At 38.3% G+C, this 22622-nt stretch overlaps 1 non-coding gene and 1 pseudogene across 1 annotated transcript; one reads left to right on the top strand and one right to left on the bottom strand.

Annotated features, from left to right (window-relative positions):
* Positions 1-4842: 4842 nt before the first annotated feature.
* On the bottom strand, positions 4843-4907 carry LOC135271640 (small nucleolar RNA SNORD37). The gene has a single exon (XR_010339764.1). It is a non-coding gene; the product is annotated as a small nucleolar RNA SNORD37 (small nucleolar RNA).
* A 712-nt stretch (positions 4908-5619) lies between these two features.
* Positions 5620-7153, top strand: LOC105710479 (spermine synthase-like; annotated as a pseudogene).
* The last annotated feature ends 15469 nt before the right edge of the window (positions 7154-22622 follow it).

Here is a 22622-nt window from a genome sequence, read left to right on the forward strand (position 1 = left end):
TAAAGAAATGGCACAAAGGCTTTCTTTCAGGCTTCACGGACTTATTGTGAGCTATAGTGCAGGAAAAATCTCAAACTCCTTATTTCATCTACAAAAACTCTTTGGCCCTAGAGTCTTAAAATGTAAATAATTTCAAAGATTTTGAGTAGAAAATATTCCTAAAATTATACATGTGTAAGCATGTACACACACACACACACACACACACACAAAAAGAGATACAGCAAAGGGATCTAGTTATTACAAACTCCAAAAAATTGATGGGGAATAGTGCAGTTACTAATTTAAGCACACTTCACTCAAACATGAAGAGAAATCAAGCCTCTGATATGATCTGGCTGTGTCCTCACCCAAATCTCATCTCAAATTGTAATCCCCATGTGTCAAGTGAGGGACCTGATGGGAGGTGACTGAACTATGGGGGCGGTTTTCCCCATGCTGTTCTCATAACAGTCAGTTCTCATGAGATTCGAGAACTCACTGAGGGGCTCTTCCCCGTTCACTCTCATTCTCTTTTTCCTGCTGCCTTGTGAAGAAGGTACTTGGTTCTGCCATCTTTATGGTTTTCCCACCATGTGGAACTGTGAGTCAACTAAACCTCTATTCATTGTAAATTACCTAGTCTCACATATGCTCTGTAGAAGTGTGAAAACAGACTAATACAGGAAATTGGTACCTTGAAGAGTGGGACACTGCTATAAAGATAACCTGAAAATATGGAAGTGACTTTTGAACTGGGTAATGAGGAGAGGCTGGAACAGTTTGGAGGACTCAGAAGAAGACAGGAAGATGTGGGAAAGTTTGGAACTTCCTAGAGACTTGTTGAATGGTTTTGACCAAAGTGCTGATAGTGATGTGGACATTGAAGTCCTGATAGAGGTGGTCTCAGATGGAGATGAGGAACTACTTGGGAACTGGAGCAAAGGTGACTCTTGCCATGCTACAGCAAAGAGATTGGTGGCATTTTGTCCCTGTTCTAGAGAAGTGTGGAACTTTGAACTTCAGACAGCTGATTTAGGATATCTGGCAGAAGAAATTTCTAAGCAGCAAAGCATTCAAGAGGTGACGGAGCATAAACGTTTGGAAATTTTGCAAAAGTTTGGAAATTTCTGACCATGTGGTAGAAAAAAAAACTCATTTTCTGAGGAGAAATTGAAGCCAGCTGCAGAAATTTGCATAAGTAATGTTGACTATTAATCACCAACACAGAGGGGAAAATGTCTCCAGGGCATGTCAGAGAACGTGGCAGCCCCTCTCATCACGGGCCCAGAGGCCTAAGAGGGAAAAATTGTTTTGTGGGCTGGGCCCAGGTTCCTGATGCTCTGTGAGTCCTCGGGATATGGCACCCTGTGTCCCAGCTGTTCCAGCTTCAGCTGTGGCTAAAAGGAGCCAACATACATCTCAGGCCATTGCTTTAGAGGCTGCAAGCCCCAAGTCTTGGTGGCTTCCATGTGGTATTGGGCCTTTGGGTACACAGAAGACAAGGGCTGAGCTTTGGGAACCTTGGCCTAGGTTTCAGAGGATATATGGAAACACTTGGATGTCCAGGCAGAAGTCTCCTGCAGGAGTTGAGCCTTCATGAAAAAAACCTCTGATAGGGCAGTCCGAAAGAGAAATGTAGGGTTGTAGTTCCCATACAGAGTCCACATTGGGGTACTGCCTAGTGAAGTTGTGAGAAGAGGGCCACTGCCCTCCAGACCCGTGTGGTAGATCCACCAACAGCTTGCACATGTACCTGGAAAAGTCACAGCCACATAACACCAGCCCATGAAAGTAGCTGGGGAGGGCTGTACCCTGCAAAGCCACAGGGGTGGAGCTGCCCAAAGTCATGGGAGCCCACCTCTTGCATCAGTGTGCCCTGGATGTGAGACATAGAGCCAAAAAAGATTTTTGAACTTTAGATTTAACGACTGCCCCACTGGATTTCAGACTTGCACAGGGCCTGTAGCCCCTTTGTTTTGGCCAATTTCTCCCATTGGAAATGAGATAATTTGTCCAGTGCCTGTACCCCCATTGTATCTTGGAAGTAACTAACTTATAAGTCTCACGTGTCAAGGGAGGGACCTGGTGGGAGATGACTGGATCATGGGGCAGTTTCCCCCATGCTCTTCTCACTATAGTGAGTGAGTTCTCATGAGATCTGTTGGTTTTACAAGGGACTCTTTCCTCTTCACCCGCTCTCTTTCTTTCCTGCCACCTTGTGAAGAAGGTACTTGTTTCTCCCTTGCCTTCTGCCATAATTGTAAGTTTCCTGGGGCCTCCCCAGCCATGCTGAACTGTGAGTCAATTAAATTTCTTTCCTTTATAAATTACCCAGTCTCAGGTGTTTCTTTATAGCGGTGCAAAAATGGACTAATACAGTATCTTCATATTTTCTATAACTATCTGATCTCACTCATAAGGTTCAACATGTTAGATAGCAGAAGAAGGAGAAAAAGGCTACATTAGGTAGTACAGTTGTCATAGTCCATTCTACTACACCTTGTTATTATTTCAGAGTGTACTCTTTCTACTTACAAAAAAAAAAAAAAAACCTAAAACAGCCCCTCAGGCAGGTCCTTCAGTAGGTATTGCAGAAGAAGGCATTGTTATGGGAGACGCCAGTTCCACATATGTTATTGCCCCAGAGACCGTCTAGTGGGAAAAGATATGAAAGTGGAAGACAGTGATATTGATGATCCTCACCCTGTGCAGGCCCAGGCTAATGTGTGTGTTTGTGTCTTTGTTTTTAACAACAACAAAAAAGTTTACAAAGTAAAGAAAAATAAACAATTGTAAAAGTAGAAAAAAGTTTATAGAATGAGATTATAAAGAAAAGTCCCTTTGTGATGTTCCCACAATGATGAAATCACCTAATGACACATTTCTCAGAATGTAGCCCCATCATTAAGTGACACATGACTGTATATTTCATTATTTTATAACTTCTCAGTTTAAAGTTCAATTAAGTAAGTATCAATAACCCACAGAAATCAAAAGCTTTTTAAGGTCTTCAATAATTTCTTAAGGGTAAAAAGGCATCTTGAGATGAAAAATTTGAGAATTACTCTTCCAGTCTCCAGGTCCACTTCTTAACATATTTTTAAAAATCATTATTTAGGCATCTCTCTACAAAGCCACAGCCTCACTAAAGAGCTCAAAAAATGAATGCTGACTAAATTTTTCTGTTCCAGGAACCATCAGCGTTCTCCCTCTCTCAGTTTACACTTGAAGATAAAATGTTCAAATCTTGAAGGTCATATGACTCCAGTAGGGGAATTTTTAAAGTTCCAGTTCAGTATCTGCAAGATATTCTCCTATCTGAGAGGTCTAGGGAGATGATAAACCAAGTGTGAGATTCTGGGCTCAGGTGGGGCCCCTTCCAGGACCCAAGAAACAAAAACTGACTGAGAGTTTGGGGGTGGGGGGAGACATTTTTATCCACATCACTGCCCCATGTCTTTGAAGCCTTCAGGTAGCACAGCTGTGGACAGTATATCAGTCTCCCGAGGGCTCCTGGCATAGGTGCTAGTGAAGAATCTTGATGAAGAAGTTCACATAATAGATGGTGAACAAATTTATCCTAATCACTTGGAGCTACTAGAGAAAATGTAAAAACATGGAAGCTGACATTGTGGGTAAACAGATGGGGTCCAGGTATTAATCTTGATGAAACAACACTTTTACCTGTGGGCTGCTGAGGCCTGAGACATACCTACAAACTGTGTGCCTATGATCAAGTATTGATACACCATAAGTTGTTATAGAAATATAATATAATCTGTATATTGCGGTTGATCAGCCAAAGAATTTAAAGATAAATTATTCTTGTAAATATAGAATAATTTTTATATCAAAAATGTTAAAGTAAAAATGACAACCACCAGAATCTGTATTTTTTGAATGCCAGATATTGTTCTAAATGTTTAGAGTGACTCCTCATCTAACTGTCTGATAAATTCTGAAATATAGATATTATTATCATCCTCATTTTAGACTTGAGGAAACTCAGAAAGAGGTTTGTCCAAGGCCACACATTAGGAAGTGTTAATAAAATGTGCTTTTTAAATTTTTTCTCCCCAAATCTACCTTCACAGCAAAAATCAGTCACCCTGTAATGATACACATTTACATAAAGCTTCAGTATATTTGTAATATAAAAGCTCCATTTCTCAACTCTCCATCATAGCCCACCCGTCTCGTTCACAGACACCCATCTCAAATGGTCCTGAGAAAAGCAATCTGGTTCAATTTGCTAAGGGGGCAAAAATTCCCAATAAGGTTTAGTGATTGCCACAGTTGGAATGTTCTGAAATCAGGGCCATGTTCCTGTCATGGCAAATTAGGTCAGCATGGTGAGACATGGAACCATGCATAGGATGACGGAATGTAAAAGTACATTATTAGCTGATGTCCTCTCTGTTTTATTTTTCCCCGGTGACATTTAACAAATTGAATGTAAATGTTCAGAAACACACAATGCTCTGTTAGATGGTTTAAAAGACGTAGGAGGAGGAAAGAGTAGCACGCGAACTGGCAGGCAATATCATAATATGACATTGACTATTGTGAACATTTCAGAAAATGTTCTTTTTCTAAGAATGTCTTTTAGAAGTTATCCCTTCAGTAGCCCAGTGCTTTTTTGCTCAAGTGTTGTTTTTAAGTATGGCAGAACTAATTCTGTAAACCTCTAGGTGGTATCATAGAAACATAGATGTTTAAAATATACAACCTTATAATTGGACATGGTGATATTATACAAAATTAATAAAAGTGTGAATATTTTAAACTACCCTATTGAACACTAGAAAATGATTTATTTTTTTTTTAATTTTTAAAGATTTTCTTTTTTTTCCCTATAGTCCTCCGATGCTAGATGTCTTCAACAGACATCAGGTCAAAGTCAAAAACTGTTGGTCATCACCTACTATTTTAAATCTTATGTATCTCAGACAATCAGTAAGACAAAATGGCAGGATAGTTTAGTGGCTACACATGGGGTCTCTGTAGCCAGATTTTTTGGGTAGAATCTTGACTCTACCACTTATTGGCTGTGTGACCTTGGGCAAGTTACTTAACTTCTCTATCCCCCTAGTCCCCTGTAGTGTGAAATAAGTTTAATAATACCTCATCAGAATTTTTATGAGGAATAAATGAGTTAACATACAGAAAACACTTAGATAACTGCTCAGTATATAGTAGGTACTCAATAAAAGTTACTTATTAGTATCATCTTATAAATCCTTGACTTTTACAGCCATTTTAATCTATATGTCTTGCAGATAAAACCCAAATGGACCATAACTTCCTTCACCAATGTTAAAGCAAATCGAAACTCAGAGATATATTTAAAAGAAATGTAAATCCAAATTCAAAGAGCCTGAAAAAAACTAAATTTTACTGATGTTTTCTTGCAGATACAAAAGTATTCACAGAAAAAATTCTAGCACATGTGCTTTCTGAAATAACATTTGTATTTGCCATATACATTTTAAAAGATCACCATGACGATTATAAGAAAGATATTGCTGTCCTCTTCAGGCACAGCACACTCCCCACTGGCCACAGCCTGACATACCACACAGCCCCCCAGTCTCTTGCAGCCGCTCCCCCAAGCATGGCACAGAGCCTTGCCTCACTATGGCAGCAGCACGGCACAGCACACTTGACTTCACGCTCAGCACCAAAGCTGATGGTAAGACCATTCTAAAAGGCCTCCAGCCCATTTGCCAGGAGCAGGGGATGTTGGAGTCAGTGCACACCTGGCAGGACTGTGTCTATTTAGCAACCTACACAAACAAGAATGGCAGCTTTGCCAATTTGAGAATTTACCCACATGGATTGGTGTTGCTGGACCTCCAGAGTTACAATAGTGATACACAAGGCAAAGAAAAGAGCAACAGTATTTGGAACAAAGTAGAAGAAAGACTGAAAGAATCGAGTCAGGACAGTACTGGGCGGGTGAAATGATTACCACCCACAGTTAGAGGAAGAGCCATGGACAGGTAAGGGCCTTGTTGAATATGACATAGATGAAGTGGTGTATGATGAAGATTCACCTTACCAAAATATAAAAACTCTACAGTTGAAGCCGTTTGGAAATATTCTTATCCTTAGTGGGGATGTTAATTTGGCAGAGAGTGATTTGGCCTATACCTGGGGTATAGGATGTTAATTTGGCAGAGAGTGATTGGGCCATCATGGGCAGTGGCAAAGAAGATTACACTGTCCAAGACGTACTCATTCTGGGAGGCAGATCTGGGGATGAGATTGGCAAGATTTGCTAGGAGTCATCAGGGAGTTAGGAGTGGGAATAGTGTTTGGAGGCTGACTCTTTCTTCATATTGGCTGAGGCAACTAAGATTCTGTCTTGGACAACCAGCTATCACCAGTCTCCGTAGGTTTGTATATTATGTGAAAAAGTCAGACTAAAACCAAAGATGGTAGAAATTGACCAAATGGCGATCCATCCATGGATGTAAGAAACATACGCGAGCCGGGCGCGGTGGCTCACGCCTGTAATCCCAGCACTTTGGGAGGCTGAGGCGGGTGGATCACGAGGTCAAGAGATCGAGACCATCCTGGTCAACATGGTGAAACCCCATCTCTACTAAAAATACAAAAAATTAGCTGGGCACGGTGGCGCGTGCCTGTAATCCCAGCTACTCGGGAGGCTGAGGCAAGAGAATTGCCTGAATCCAGGAGGCGGAGGTTGAGGTGAGCCGAGATCGCGCCATTGCACTCCAGCCTGGGTAACAACAGCGAAACTCCGTCTCAAAAAAAAAAAAAAAAAAAAATGAAACATCTTAAAGGAGACTGCGATCAGGTCCTAATAGAAGAATGTATTCCCGTTCTGAAGAGGTACACCAAAGAAGGGAGAGAATTTGATTATGTGATTAATGATCTGACAGCTGTTCCAATCGCCACGTCTCCGGAAGATTCCACATGGGAGTTTCTCAGACTGATTCTTGACTTCTCAATGAAAGTACTGAAACAGGATGGGAAATATTTTAAACAGGGGAACTGTGTCAATCTGACAGAAGCACTGTTTTTCTATAAGGAACAGCTAGGGTGCCTGTATTGTCCTGTGGAATTCTCAAAGGAGATCGTCTGTGTCCCTTTATACTTGAAATTGTGGGTATTTTACACTGTTTGGAAGAAAGTTAAACCTTGAAGATGAATATCCCCTAATTACATGGGCTGCAAATAGCTTCGTCTATATGCTGTACATAACATTGAAATAAGTCAGGCAACTGAATGTGAATTCCTTAAAGTTTTCCTTTTTTAAATTATTTTTAATTTAAAAAACGAACCGAAAATGTATATTTTGATGAGCTCAGGGTGTTGTTTTTTTGAAAGTCAGGTGAAGGATGGTCAGACAGCACAGCGAAGCCTGCTAAATGCACTGAGACACCCCCACCCCCACTCCCAGAATGTGATTTTTGTTCCTTTTTATTTCTCTGTGTGCTTTTTTGTTTTTGTTTTGGTAGATCTTCAATTTTGATGTTTGGAGGAATGAACATCATTGTTTTGTGCTGGAGGGGCAATACTGATTCTTTCCCCCAAAGAGGGATACAGAGTTAGATACAGAAATTTGGTGCTTATAAGGGAGTTAAAAAATGAATAGGAATTGCTTCAATTAAAATTACAAAAAGACAAAAAAAAAAAGAAGGATATCATGAAGGAAGCACCTAAGAGTTGCTGCAGTTGTTCAAACACAATATGAGGTTGGAATGGATAATTATCACGGAAACAGAGATGCAGAAAAGCAGAGATTCTTTACTAAATATTTAATAAATATGATGTGGAGCTGTTTCCCCACAGATCCAAATATATAGCCATAGAAAGGAACAAGCTCGAGTGAAGATGTGGAGAGATTGGAACCCTCACACATAGCTAGTGAGATTATAAAATGCAGCCATTTTGGAAAACAGTTTGGCAGGTCCTCAAAACATTAAACACAGAGTTACCATATGACCAGAAATTCTATTAATACTCTTAGGCATACACCCAAAAGAATTAAAAAGATAGGTCTACATAAAAAAAACTTGTACACAAATGTTCATAGCATCATTCATTACATTAGCCAAAAACTGGAAAGAACCCAAATGTCTGTCAACTGATGAATGGAAAAATAAAGTGCAGTATGTACATGCCATGAAATAGTATTCAACAATAAAAAAGAATGAAAACAATTTTGTGAGACAGGGCCTCACTCTGTTACCCAGGCTGGAGTGCAGTGGCATAATCATGGCTCACTGAAGCCTCAATCTCCTAGGCTCAGGTGATCCTCCCACCTCAGCCTCCCAAGTAGCTGTGACCACAGACATGCACCACCACATCCAGCTAATGTTTTGTATTTTTTATAGAGTTCTGCACGTTGCCAAGGCTGGTCTTGAACTCCTAGACTCAAGCAATCTGCCTGCCTCAACCTCTCAAAGTGCTGCGATTACAAGTATGAGGCCACCACCATGTCCTGCCAGGAATAAAATATTGATAAATGCTACAACATGGATGAACCCTGAAAACATGATGTTAAATTATTTTTAAAAAGTCAGATACAACAAGCCACATATTTGATGACTCCAATTGTATGAAATATCCTTAGTAGGTAAATCCAAAGAGACGGAGTCCATTTGTGGTTGCTAGCATGTGGGAGAAGGAAGACTGGAGAGTGACTGCTAATGGTACAGGGTTTCTCTTTGGGATGATGAACATGGTCTGAAATTAGATAGTGGTGATAATGGTATTACTCGGTGAACACACTAAAAAAACCTTTGAACTGTACACTTTAGAAGTAAGTTGTACAGTCTTTCCCCATACCCCACTGAAGTTGTTAAAGTACAGAAAAATTTACTTAAATAAAAAAGATATCTGAAGAGCTATTTCTTTACCTCTTCAAAAATAAATGGTTTTTAGAAAAATACCCTGAGAGTTCCCTCATGAAATTTTGCTTGAGGATAAGGAATCTAAACTTCTGGCAATGTAGACTAACACTATTGGTTATCTTCTGGGAGATGCAGCCTGTAGATAACAGTGATTACTTAGTGATGTTTTACCAACAAATGATTCTCAGATCAACCACAGAAAGGAAGAGTAATTGAAAGCTAACCAACATCACCAAAACATAAATACTTTTTTTCATAATACTTAAAGCAGAAGGGGACTAAAGCTTAAAAATGAAAGATATTCTTATGCAATTAAAATGATCACCCCAGGAACAACTGGTACAATGTATGGTGGGGTGAAAAAGGACTGATATTATAAGCTTTCTAATCTTTTTAAAAAGCCAATTGGACACGCTTAACACTCACCAAGTCGTTTCATGGTCACTGAAACTTGCATACCCTTGACCTTTATACAAGAGAAAGATGCACCCAAATACTTGGAAGTTGAAAACCAAGATTTTCAGCTTCACAAATTGTGGCATTATAGCATATTTTTAAGTCTATTATGGGCTATAGATATTTTACTAGATACTTTTCTTAATTCATTTATCTCAGCTTAACAACTTTAGGTATATTGCTACAGAAGGAGGCTCGACTATTCTTGCCTTTCTTCATTGTAAAGCCCATAAACACCCAAAAATACACCAAAGCTCTCGAAAGTATACATACAGATTATTAGATGAAGAATGATACAGGATCAGATAATTTTTTCAACTTTTTTCAACTTTATGTCTATCACTTTTAGTCTCTTTCTCATTCCGTTGTGAACCAAATAACTCTCTACAACAGCTCTGAACATTAGCAAACTGTGAAGGGGGAGATAGGGAAATGACAGAGAAAAAAATGACACTCTGCCACAGATTCTGTTCTAGGATTATGAATTTTTTTCAGTTAAGTGTACAAGGTTATCAAGGTGGTAATTTCATATTTGCTCTGAAACACTGGAATAATTGAGAAACTTAAAATATAGGTGTTTGGCTGAAAGAATGAGCTGGAATCAGTCCTACATACATTTTGGCAGAAAGAATAGGAACTTGCTTCTTCAAATCTTGTAATGATGCCAAATGTTCTTTCCTTCATCGACTTTTTATTAAAAATGTTCACCTTCCAAGTGTAAAATAGAAATAATGAATTAAAGGTAGTACAGCAAATGCTGTATATTTTTTCTAAAATTTCCATGCCAAGTTGACTTAACCTTTATGCTATGAAAACATATTTATATTTTCTGTAATCAGTTAAATGAATGTATGTTAAGCTAGTCATTTTCCTTAGGCCTAAAGTAGGTTTGGGGGCATTTTTTTTCTTCTTAAGCGGAGAATGCTTTTCTTTTTCTTCTTTTCTTTGTTTTCTTTTTCAAAAGCACCTGTTACATTTTTACCACCACATATCAGGCTCAGTTTTATGTCCAAACAATCTTCTAGGCATTTGTGAACATCTGCTATCATATTTGGTCTCCTAATAAAAGAATTATAAGAGACCCGTGGGTGTGAAGATCACAATTTTGTGGCTTCAAAAATAGGAAATAGGACACAAGTGATCCTGACAGGTAAATTGTCCAAATGCAGCTACCGTGGAGATATGGTACCCAGTGGAAATCGCACTGTCTTTGTATTTAGAAAAACCCACCCCCGTCTCCCTATTTTCTCAGTTGTACAAAGATGTAAAAGCTATATATTTGTTTGGTACTTGTTAGCTCTACTTCCTTTCTATCTGATGGCACCTTCATTTTGCATGACATTATATACTATGGGCAATTTTTTTCTGTTATATTCTAAGCTTTGATAGCAATTGTATTAATGGCATAGTTCTATAAAAATTGTACAGGTTATTATGTAAAGAAATCAGTATGCATGAGAGAGCTTTCTGATAAGCTCCAGTTTTAAAGAAACATATTCAACAAAGAAGGTAAAGTCCAGAGAGATGGCTGATAAAGACTAACAAAAGGATTTACAAAACATCTATAGGTTCAAGAAGGTCTAGGAGGAATAAACCCACTGCTTAAGACCCTTGGAACCTTGAACTCAATTCAATTTTGCATATGTGTCATTGTGAAGAGGAGGATATCAACACTAAAAACAATTGCTTCTGATGTTAGAGCTCTGTGCTTCTATGATTTATACTCTATCGTTGGTTCCGACACAGTGCCTGCCACATAGCAAACACTCATTGGAATGTAGAATGAATGAATGACCAAGGTTAACATTTTCAGAACTGCATGGCTTTAAAAAGATACGAATTTGAGGAAATGTAAGTTACATTAAGGAGTTCTAAAATACAATTAAAGCTTAGAAAACCAGAGAGTCCTCAGAACAATTATCTCAAAGAAATGACACATTCAAAGAGAAAAGGAAAAACACTAATTGATAGGATAAATATGATTTTAACATTGGAAGATTTTTTCAAAGAGATCATGTATAATTTTAAGAAAGGTAGGCACAGATAAAATCAAAATACCTCCATCTACCTCTAATTATACCAGAAATATCTCAGTTCCCAAATCTGATTTCTTATGGTCTTGTGGTTAGAGTTACATTTTGCTTTATACTCTTCTCCCCAAGAAATACAAGAAATTATATCTATAATTGCATTGTATTGTTGGTATTTAGCACACCAGATCTTTAATTTACTGAATAAACAAGCAAATTAAATACTAAGCTTCTTTTTTCCAAATAAATATTATTCCATTTACTCCTTACTCCAAATACATTAAAGATGTATTCACATAAGGAAAAAAGAAAAAGAAAAAAGTTCCCAGGAAGCTCAGTGGAAATTTGTGATGAGGGAGAAGTTAAAGAATAGCTTCTCCCCATGACAAAAACCCTGTCCTAAGCCATTAGGAACTTGTAGAACCAGCAGTTCACTCTTCAGGTCAACCAAGCATCCTTAATGATGTTTTGCATTTCTTTTGGCAACAGGCCACTGCATTTTAACATTTGACATACTCCTTCCCTTTTGCCTAGCCCTGTAAGTCACAGGACATTTTTCTGTGCCTGGAAAGCAATTCGGTTCTCCTCTTTTCTCTTACATAATAAGATACTAGGAATCAGTCAAAAATCTCACACTGCTACCCTTCACACTGCAACCTGAAAACTGTAACTACAACCACAACTGAAGTTGTACTGCAACCTGAAACTGTAACTTCCGTGTTAATATAAAACAATTCCTATTTTTAAAGTCTACAAATTAACTTTTCTTTGTTTGAAATGAGAAGAACAAATTAAAACAGAAAATCAACAAAGTTTTAGTAGGTTGATATATATTCAGCATTGTAGAAATCTCTCTGAAGAGATTTTTGTCTTAATATTTAGTATTTTCGGAGCTCTTGCTATGTGTAAGGTATGGTAATTGGTGTCATGAGGAAGACAGAAGAAATGTCCCTGCCACATGAAATCTATACTCTAATTGCAGAAACCAAACCATCAAAAGGATTTTAAGTTGCACAGCGTAATACAATTACATTCTTGGAAGTAGAGGATTTGTTAAATCAATGGAACAGGGAAAAAATACTATAATTGAGAGCATAAAGAATCACTTGGGCTGGACTGAATCTGGAAGGCTTCACAAAGAAGAAAGGACTTGCACTGTGACTTGAATGATGGATGGAATTTATGGAGGCAGAGAGAAAGGAGTGCATTTCAGGCCAGCAAAATTGGTTTAAGCAAAAGCGTAAAATTAGAAAAGTTCAAGGCAGGTTAGGGCAGAGTTTAGCTGGAGTACAATGCCAGGGAAGTGAATAGTTAGAGCTGTCTGCAAAGGTGGCAGTGATGGTCAAGGTCTCACACTGTCAGAATCAGCCATTTGGACTTCTGGTAGGCTGTGAGGAGTCACTGAAATCTTCAAGTAGGAGAATGACAAGACCGAAGGAGTGTTTTATGACCAACTTGTCAGCACTATGAATGATGAATTGGCAAAAAGAGAGACTACAAGTAGGATGAATAATTAAACTTAAAAAGCTTCTATAATTGGAGAAATGGGGAAGATGATAAGAACCTCAGCAAGAATGGTGGCACCAGTAGAAGGGAGGATCAGGGAAAGAAATGGAATTAGGAAACATTTGTGTGGTCGTGAATTTTGCTTTTGGCATTCTTGAGGGGTTTATTTGGGTAGACCGGGGGTGAGAGGCCCTGCACCTAGAAGAAGGTGTTGGATCTCTTGGTGGTGGTGTAGCTTGTGCTGGCAATGTGGGACCCAGCAGGCCAGTGGAAATTTAATCTTGGAGTTATGGAACTGCTTGGTGGGTGGCCAATGGTACTTGCTAGCCAAGATCTCCTCCACCTTCATGATCTGGATCTACTGGATCCAGGCACACTGTGGGGCACCCATTTCTTGGTTTGTAGAATGGGGAGGGGGACACGATTACTGTATTCACTGGGTTCTGGGCATTTGGCAAACCTCCTATCAAGTGCCTGCCCAATGACCTGGCACACCCTGTCAGGCACAGCAATTGCCTGGGGACCCCGACTTGGGGCTGACTTGGAGATTAAGTGGCTGCAGCTGCTGGTCCCAGCAGGAACTTGCCACAAGGGGTATAAAACCTCCAAATTCACTTTAAGGGGCACGATCACAGCTCTAGGTGATGAGATTCTTCGATAGACATTGTGAAGAAATAATTAACAAACAATGGTGACTTGTAAGATTCAGGAGACAAAGAACGCCCATGACTTCAAACTTTAGAAGCTGAATGACTAAGACAGTGTCTTACATTTGTGTAGCACCCTAAAATTCATTTGCAAAGCATGCTCATCCTGGAAAGAAAGAAATGGAACCTTTGAGAGTAAACATTATTCCCTTGGAGGATGGTACAAAATGTTCTTTCAACTACCCAGTAGATACTTTAAGGGTGCTGGTAGGCTCATGTCCCCCTGCTCAGCTATGGAACTTGGCTCTTTATAGTTCCTCATACTGATCTGAATCTTCCATTCCTCTTTTGATCAAGCATGGATTGAACTGGGCTGGGTGATGAAGACCGCATCTAATTTGATTGCACTGTGGTCTGAGAGACTGTTTGTTATGATTTCCATTCTTTTGTATTTGCTGCAGAATGTTTTACTTCCAGTTATATGGTCAATTTTAGAATAAGTATGATGTGGTGCTAAGAATGTATATTCTGTTGATTTGGGGTGGAGAGTTCTGTGGATGTCTATTAGGTCTGCTTGGTCCAGAGCTGAGTTCAAGTCCTGAATATCCTTGTCCATTTGAATAACTTCTTTTAATGAGGGCAAAAATAAGTAAATGTGGGCTAAATTTCAGCTGTTAAAAGTTAAAGTTTAAAATTTTATTTTGACCAGAATCTATGTCAATTTCTGGAAACATCATCACATCTGCAATGGACCAATCTCTTCTCTCATGGAAGCTGAAGTTCATCTTTTTCCAAGAACTCTGTCCAAGCAATACAGTAAAGTAGTATAGTCTATAGTCTAAAACATGAAAAAATTTTCAAGACTATCCCAAATAAACACACATATATATATATGTTTGTGATAGCGTGTTAGTATGTTACCCAAGCTAGTCTAGAAATCTGGGTTCTAGCAATTCTCCTACCTCAGCCCCCTGAGTAGCTGGGATTATCAAATAGACATATTTTTAATTGAACACTAATGTCTTAATTATACTTTCATGCACTATTTTTAAGTCTTATAATATGACAGTTAGGAACAGGTTTGACATGTCATTTGACAGGAATGTTACTTCATCAACAATATTCAGCATGTGCCTGCTATGTGGAGTGGGGCAAGAAAAAAATTTATGAGTTCTAAGAACCTCGAAGCAGGACTGTTTGGTACTCAAAGTTCAGCATTTAGCACCATGCTAGAAGTGCATTTGTACTTTTGATCCTTAAATAATAGTGCAAGAAACTTTCTAAAACCATTATTACACTTGTCCTAAAATCATGGATCTATCCCTAAAAAATAATTTGTTTTCATCAAGTCTCTAAGAAACTGTGTGGAATTCAACTAAATCATATGTAATTCTGATCTGTTACATGTATGTTAGGGGGAAATGTGTCCTCTTTTAAATACAAATATATTGAACTTTAGCTCAGGGACAGAGCTGAAATTTTATAAATAATATCAGTGTAGTTCTCTTATTTCAGAGGTTAAAAAAAAGAGGCTGTTTAAACCATAAAATAATCAAAGAGTTAATCTTGTTTTATTCTTATAGGAGCAAAACCCACTGGCAACCTTTAACTATGTTAATTTTCAAACTTTCAAGTCCTTACTCAAACCACAAAGCCAGCAAACTAAAGGTAACCAAAGGGGCTGTTTGGTAAAGACAGAAATGAACTATGCCTTTTGAAGTGTTTCCAGGGAAATGTGTTTGGAATATTTAAGTCCCAAGTGAGTTACAAAGGTTATTCATTCACAAGTGAGATAAATTCATAGCTGTCAAATTGTCTGGATTCTCTGTGTGATCACCAGGGCTTCAAATCATTTATTTTTTTTCCAGCAAAAGTTCAATATTTTCACAGCTTCAGATTTGATCGTACTTTATAATTTGGAAATAAAGAATTGGTTCTCTTCCTCACCTGCTCACTGAAGCAATAAAAGCCTATGAGTATATTAAAGAGTTTTTTCTCTTTTATTGTATTTTATTTCTTTAGTATAAAGTCAAATGTTTCTAAATTGGCTGTTTCTACTAGTGAAATAACTGGATATAATTAACAAAGGGTCCAGTTTTACCAAACAGATGGGGTGGGGAACTATTACAAATATAAATTTTACAGTGTTTTCTGTTCAAATATTCTTTATGGAATAATTGAAAATAAAATAATAGTTCAAAAGCCTCTCCATATAAGTTTTGCCTTTCTCTCTCTCTCTCTCTCTCTGTTTTAAGAACTATCAGAGGTAGTTCAGAAAGCAAGGAAGAATTTCATTTTAATTCCTTGGTAACACTAAAACCAGGAGTTAAAAAGAAAGTAAGAATCCTCAAGAAAGACAACAAGGTTGATAAGATACCTCTTAACAGAATGCTTCAGAGGAGATAGGAATGAGCTGTGGCTACTGGCCTGGTTAACATTAGATTCTTTTCAGCTCCAAACATACGGGAGAGGAGACGGCTCCAGGGAGCACTGTCCAGGCCTGACCTCTGCTCAAAGAAAGAAACAGGGAGCTCAGAGTGCTCTGAGGCAGGTGATAGAGCCACACACTTAACACATACACCTGTTTGGCAAAGAAAGCAGCTCTGTAAGTCCAGACATTTCTGACAGTAGTGAGAAGAGAGAATCATTACTACTCACAAAGTCTTACTGATGACCTACTAAGTAGAAAGCAAAATAAGATGTGATCCTTGCCTTCAAGCAACATGTAATATCCTGGGGAAGGGCAAGCATATACAAAAAAAAGCTTAGTTACACTTTATAACAGCAAATGTGAAGTAAATGGGCACTCGCTGGAGTAACAATAATTACCAGAGGAATTTGAAATCAGCCTGAGGGAAGGAGAGCACTGAGCTAAGTGGAGAGGAAGGGAAGGAATTGTAGGCAAAGGAAAAAAAAAAAAAACCCAGGAAGTTGTACAGGTTGGGTTTGGGAAATGATGAATAGACCAGTTAGGTTTCAGCAGAGGACCCGTGTAGAGACATAGCGTGATAGTGGGACGTAGAAGGTTGGGAAGTAGATAAACACTAAATAAAAGAGAAGTTAAAGGGTTTGGGGCTTTGTGCAGAGACCCTGAAAGCCTTTACTGGAAAGATATCATATGTGATGTTGCATTTTTATTTATTTATTTATTGAGAGAAACTCTCACTCTGTCACCCAGGCTGGAATGCAGTGGTGCCATCATAACTCACTGCAGCCTCGAACTCCTGGGCTCAAAGTGATCCTCCTGCCTCAACCTCTGAGTAGCTGGGAGCATAGGTGCACACCACTAAGCCCAGCTAATTATTTTTTTGTAGAGATGGAGTCTCACTTTGTTGCCTAGGATGAGATGTTGTATTTTTAAAACTATTATTCTGGTATTAATCTATAGGATGGAGAGATTATAACAAAGGAGACACATGAGAAGGTTATAATAGACATGAAATGATAATGATTTAGAGTTGAAGTGTGCTATGAGATGAAGGAGGAGAGGAATGGCTAACACTTATCAAGTATTTACTTAAGTCAGACATGCTGCTAAGTATTGTAAGATACATGAATATGAAAGAAAAGACTCAAGACTAACAAAAGGTAACAGATAGAGTCAACTCTAGGATCACTTTCCGAACAATGACATCTTCTGCATACAAGAGAAATATCTTCTTTGATAAATGATGGAATATTTATCCAAATAAATCCAGTATTCAATTAGAGACTCAATTAAAAGTTCAAGCCATATTCAGTTTTCTGTTTGATAAGCAAAATTACATGTGATCTGAGATATATCAGATATAAATAATCATATATATCTAGTATACATACAAGATTTTGTCCTGTAAAACAATTTACACAAGATTTTTAAAAGATCAAATATCGTTTTTTGATATATTTCCTAACACTGCCCCACTTTAAGAGTTTCACACTTCACTAATATTTATAATCTTTCATGGTTTATCAATCAAATGATATTTTAATGACCTAAGGAAGATGGCTTTTAAGAGATCCTATTGTGAATCACTCCGTAAACTGAAAGAACTTTTTGTAATATGGATTTACTTATATTCAGAAATTAAAGTCTTACAATAAGGAAAGATCACCTATCTGTACAGTCTCATAAGTTCTTTGCTCAAAAAACGGAATGAATCTCAATCCAAAAAAAAAGTGAGGAAAAAAAGAATCAATCCATTGTGGGCAACTTGAGTCTGACAGACTTATTAGCTCAAGGTGAGTAGAAATAGTATCTTATCTGACGGCAAGATCACATCTGAAGAGCTGCTTTTAATTTGTAGTTCGAGAATATTATAAAATATTTTTAAAGCACAATTATTAACTTCAAATTTTTTCAGGAAAGGAGAATGGATCCGATTTCACTGGACCCAATTTTAAAATATAATTATGAAAAATAATATAATTGTGCATATATGACCAAGAAATATCCTAACTGGGTATAGTTATAGTATAAGATACAATGGACTTGAAGCATAAAAGTGAGCAGTAAATAACTTATTACCAAAGGAATATGAGTAATGGCATTAGTAGAATAGATTTTTTTTCAAGAGAATATCAAGGGAAAAAGAAATGTTGGGAAAAATTATAAATCATTGTGATAAAAATTAAAAATAATCATTTTTTCTAGCGAAATTGCATTTCTTATTAGTCTAATAAACTAAGTGTGAGAAGTTTACCTAAACGTTCTGTAGGATAGGACGCTGATTAAGCACTTAGGTTTATTAGTCACAGAGTCTTGCTCTGTTGCCCAGGCTGGAGTGCAGTGGCACTATCTCAGCTCACCGCAGCCCCCACCTCCTGGGTTCAAGTGATTCTCCTGCCTCCTCCTCTGGAGTAGCTGGGACTACAGGTGTGCACCACCATCCCCAGGTAATTTTTGTATTTATAGTAGAGACAGGGTTTTGCCATGTGGGCCAGGCTGGTCTCGAACTCCTAACCTTAAGTGATCCTCTGACCTCGGCCTTTCAAAATGCTGGGATTACAGGAGTGAGCCACGGCACTGGCTCCATGTGATTTCTTTAACTTCTTCTTAAACCCCAGTTTCTTCTCTTTAAAATAAACAGATAAAAGGCTCCAAAGATTTTTTGTAAAAAAAAAAAAAAAAAAAAAAAAAAAAAATTTAAAGATAATGCATTTAAGCACTTAGTGCAGAATTGGGCCCAAAATAAGAATTTAATAAATAAGTTATTATTATATAGAACTAGTTAATAAGTATCTGTAGTTTCCTATAAAATTACTTGTCAGGAGCAAATTAGCTCCTTCTGATTGAATTTTTACTTTTAACATACCCTGTCTGCTATCATAAAATAGTTTGAGGAAGCTTATGATTAAAGATATGTGTTCAATACTGTCATAAAAATATACATTTTAAAAATTTCACCTACAGTGTAGGAAATGGCAGTGAATACGATTACTCTATTTGAACCCTTTCTCTGTTTCCTGACTGCAAGAGAAGGGACTAAAAATATTAAGTTGTACAAGTCATATTTTTAAGACAGTTCTTCAGGAAGAACAATAAAAATGTAATATATTTGGATAGCACTTTCTAAAATGTTTCTCCCTATGAAGTTTCATGTGTTTTTTTCAAAACTTCTATGAGTCTGCTGACCAGCTATGATACCCAATTTTATATATGAGGAAATTAAGGCCCAGAAAGGTCACAGAGCTAAGAAACAGAGCTAAGACTTGAATCCAAGTTTGGAGAAAATCATACACACAAAAATTAACATAGCTCTGAGCTCCCTGTAAGTAGACAAAAATGGGTGTGGGGTGAAGGCATGACTCCTGTTATCTGATAAAATGTCTAATAAAAGGAAGCACACTTTGGGCCAGTAGATACCAGCTTTTCCCATACAGTAAAACTAAGAGAAATTAGTAATACAGATATATATTCAAGAGGCTTTCGACCACAAAAGTGAACTGTGATTTTAGTAGAAGTCTTAAACAAATTGCAGACATGTTTATGTTTTTTATATGTCTCTTTATTATATAGCCTAAGGGAGTAATTTTAAATTATTTCTGTGAAGGAATTATTTTTAAACAGCAGATGGTAGGAGCAATACTTTCTAGGTAAATGCTATTCAATCAAGAAAGATTTATTGAGAGCCTACTATGTGCCAGTATCTATGCTAGCTACTGAGTATACAGAGATGGAAGTTATGATGCTGGCCCTCCAAGTTCTAACAGTCCAGTGGAGACATTCAATTGTGATAGAACATTCTGCTGATGATGGAGAGCTGTGCAGAGGCAGAGGTAGTAATGAATGACAGACCAGCTAGATGTGCAAGACAGCCTCAGGGAGTCAAGGATTTGAAAGTTCAGAAGACATTTGCCAAGTGAGTAACAGCAGAGCAGGTTTTGCAAACAGAAGAAAGGGGACGGAGGCAAGAGGTGCAAGAATGTGAAAGGGCTTCCTAGAGGCTAACGAGTTCAGTGTTCCTTGAACTTTACTAAGACAGATGTAGGTGGAGGGAGAGAGGCTGAAGCAACACACAGCAGTCAGACTTACAGGTCTCCTTATGCCCTGCAAGGCATGTAGTTTGCCGGTTGAGTAACTGCAAGTCACCAATGTCTATTACACAGGGAATGGACCTGCTCTGATGAGGATCTCAAGTATTATGTCAATCCACTAGATGACCAGTCTGCCAATTTGTTAATTTTTCAGATTTTACCAGTTTGCCAAAGTCGCATTTCTTATATTTATAAAGTTTACAGAGGTTTATGACTTGCTAACTGACTTGTTTTCACTCTGAGTTTATAACAGCATTTCAAAGAATGTACAGTTCGCATCTGATTCTTGGAAATAAACAGATTAGGATACAAACAAATTAGGAGCTTTGCTAGGGAGAATAGGCCTTTGCCAGGAAAAGAGAGAAGGATGCACAGCCCAGGAAGCCAATCCTGTAGAGGAAGTTTCCTGAGAAGTTGACTTGGGGGAGGTTGAGGCTGAGAAGACTACAAAGAGAGATTCGGGGACAGAGAGAGAGACTATGGAACTGAGAGAGGACATTGGGGAGAAGAAATTGGACAAATGGAGAATCAGAAAACAAGGCTAGAATCAGCAAAGGAAAATAAAAGAATGGAGGAGAGAGGACAGGGGTAGGGGAATGTCTGAGGGCCATGGCATCCCACAGCCCCCGGGGACCTACAATCTATACCAAACAACTGATGTAAACAACTTTGTGGTAAATGGAATATTTGGCAAATCAGACATTCCTGTATTTCATTTCCAGTAAATTGACTTTTGGGTAATTGATTTTTTTTTTTTCCAAAAGGACAGGTACCAGTATAGAATATTCAAGAACAGAAGATTTCTAAGACTACAGATGGAAAGAGAAAGTAGAGTCAAAAGAGTTTTTGTTTTTCAAGTGGGAAATGAATACATTCATGGGTGAGGAGAAAGAGTTAAAAATTGAACATACCAAAAAGAGAAAGAGGACGGGGCAGTGGCTCACCCCTGTAATCCCAGCACTTTGGGAGGCAAAGGCAGGCAGATCACTTGAGGTCAAGAGTTTGAGACAAGACTGTGCAACAGGACAAAACCCCATCTCTACTAAAAATACAGAAATAGCCAGGCATGGTGGTACACACCTGTAATCCCAGCGACTCGGGAGGCTGAGGCACAAGAGTAGCTTGAACCTAGGACTTAGTGAGCCGAGATCGTGCTGCTACACTCCAGCCTGGGTGACAGAGCAAGACTCTGTCTCAAATAAAAAAAAAAAAAGAGAATATTTTTGTAGCAAGATGTTCCTGTTATTATTGCTATACAGCAAGCTTTCCCAAAACCTAGTAGTTTAATAAATGATAACATTTATTTTGTTCACAAAGCTATAATTTGGCCAGGGCTTGGCAGTGACAGCTCACCCCTGCTCCACCAAGGGTCAGCTGGAATGGCTTATAGGTGAGGGACTAAAATTACTGCAGACTCATTCACTCACATGTCTCATAGTTGATGCTGGCACTTGTATGAAGGTCTCAGTTTTTTTCCACATGGTTTTCTCTATGTTACCTCTCTGCTTGGGCTAGAATGCTTCCTCTCTCTTTGTGGTTAAAAGACAAACATCTAGAAAGAAAGACCCAGGCAGAGGCTTTCTAACCTAGTTTCACCAGTAACACAATGTCACTTCTACCACATTCACAGGACTATCCAGAATCAAGAAGAAACACAGATGCCATCTGCAATGGTTAATATTAGGTGTCAACTTGACTGGATTGAAGGACGCCTAAATAGCTGGTAAAGTATTGTTTCTGGGTGTGTCTGTGAGGGCGTTGCCAGAGGAGATTGACATTTGAGTCAGTGGACTGGGAGAGGAAGACACACCCTCAGTGTGGGTGGGCACCATCCAATCAGCTGCCAGCCCAGCTCGAACAAAGCAGACAGAAGAAGATGGGATAAGTTGGCTTGCTGACTTTTCTGGCTTTTCTCTTTCTCCTGTGCTGGATGTTTCTTGCTCTTGGACATCAGACTCCAGAATCTTTGGCCTTTGGACTCTTGGACTCACACTAGTGGTTTGCCAGGGACTCTGAGACCTTTGGCTACAGACTGAAGGCTACACTGTTGACTTCTTTACTTTTGAGGCTCTTGGACTCAGAATGAGCCACTGCTAGCTTCCTACCTCCTCAACTTGCAGATGGCCTATCATGGGACTTTGTCTTTTGATCATGTGAATTAATTCTTAATAAACTCCCTTTCATATATACACCTACCCTAATAGTTCTGTCCCTCTGGAGAACCCTAATACACCATCCTTTAGTAGAAGAATATCAATATCATATTATAAAAAGAATACAACAAGAATACAAAATAATATATTCCAAATTGTTATATTCTGTGTGTGTATATATATAGATAGATAGATATAGATAGGAATAGATATATATCACGTGTGTGTGTGTCTCCATTTTAGACAAATACATAGTTACCCACAATCACTCACTGAAGTGGCTTTAAAAAAATAGCCCCAGAGGACAGAGATGAAAGAGCCTTGCATTGGCAAAAGGATAGTTTTGCTGTTAGGGAGGGTCTAGGCCAGGAAATCAGCTGATTGCAAACTTAATTAAAGAGAACAAGGAGAACCAAGAAAGCTATGAAAGCAGGTTTAAGACTTTCT

The sequence above is a fragment of the Aotus nancymaae genome, unplaced genomic scaffold, assembly GCF_030222135.1.
Source record: "Aotus nancymaae isolate 86718 unplaced genomic scaffold, 86718_ANA_hifiasm-v0.15.2.pri h1tg000088l, whole genome shotgun sequence".
Lineage (NCBI taxonomy): Eukaryota > Metazoa > Chordata > Mammalia > Primates > Aotidae > Aotus > Aotus nancymaae.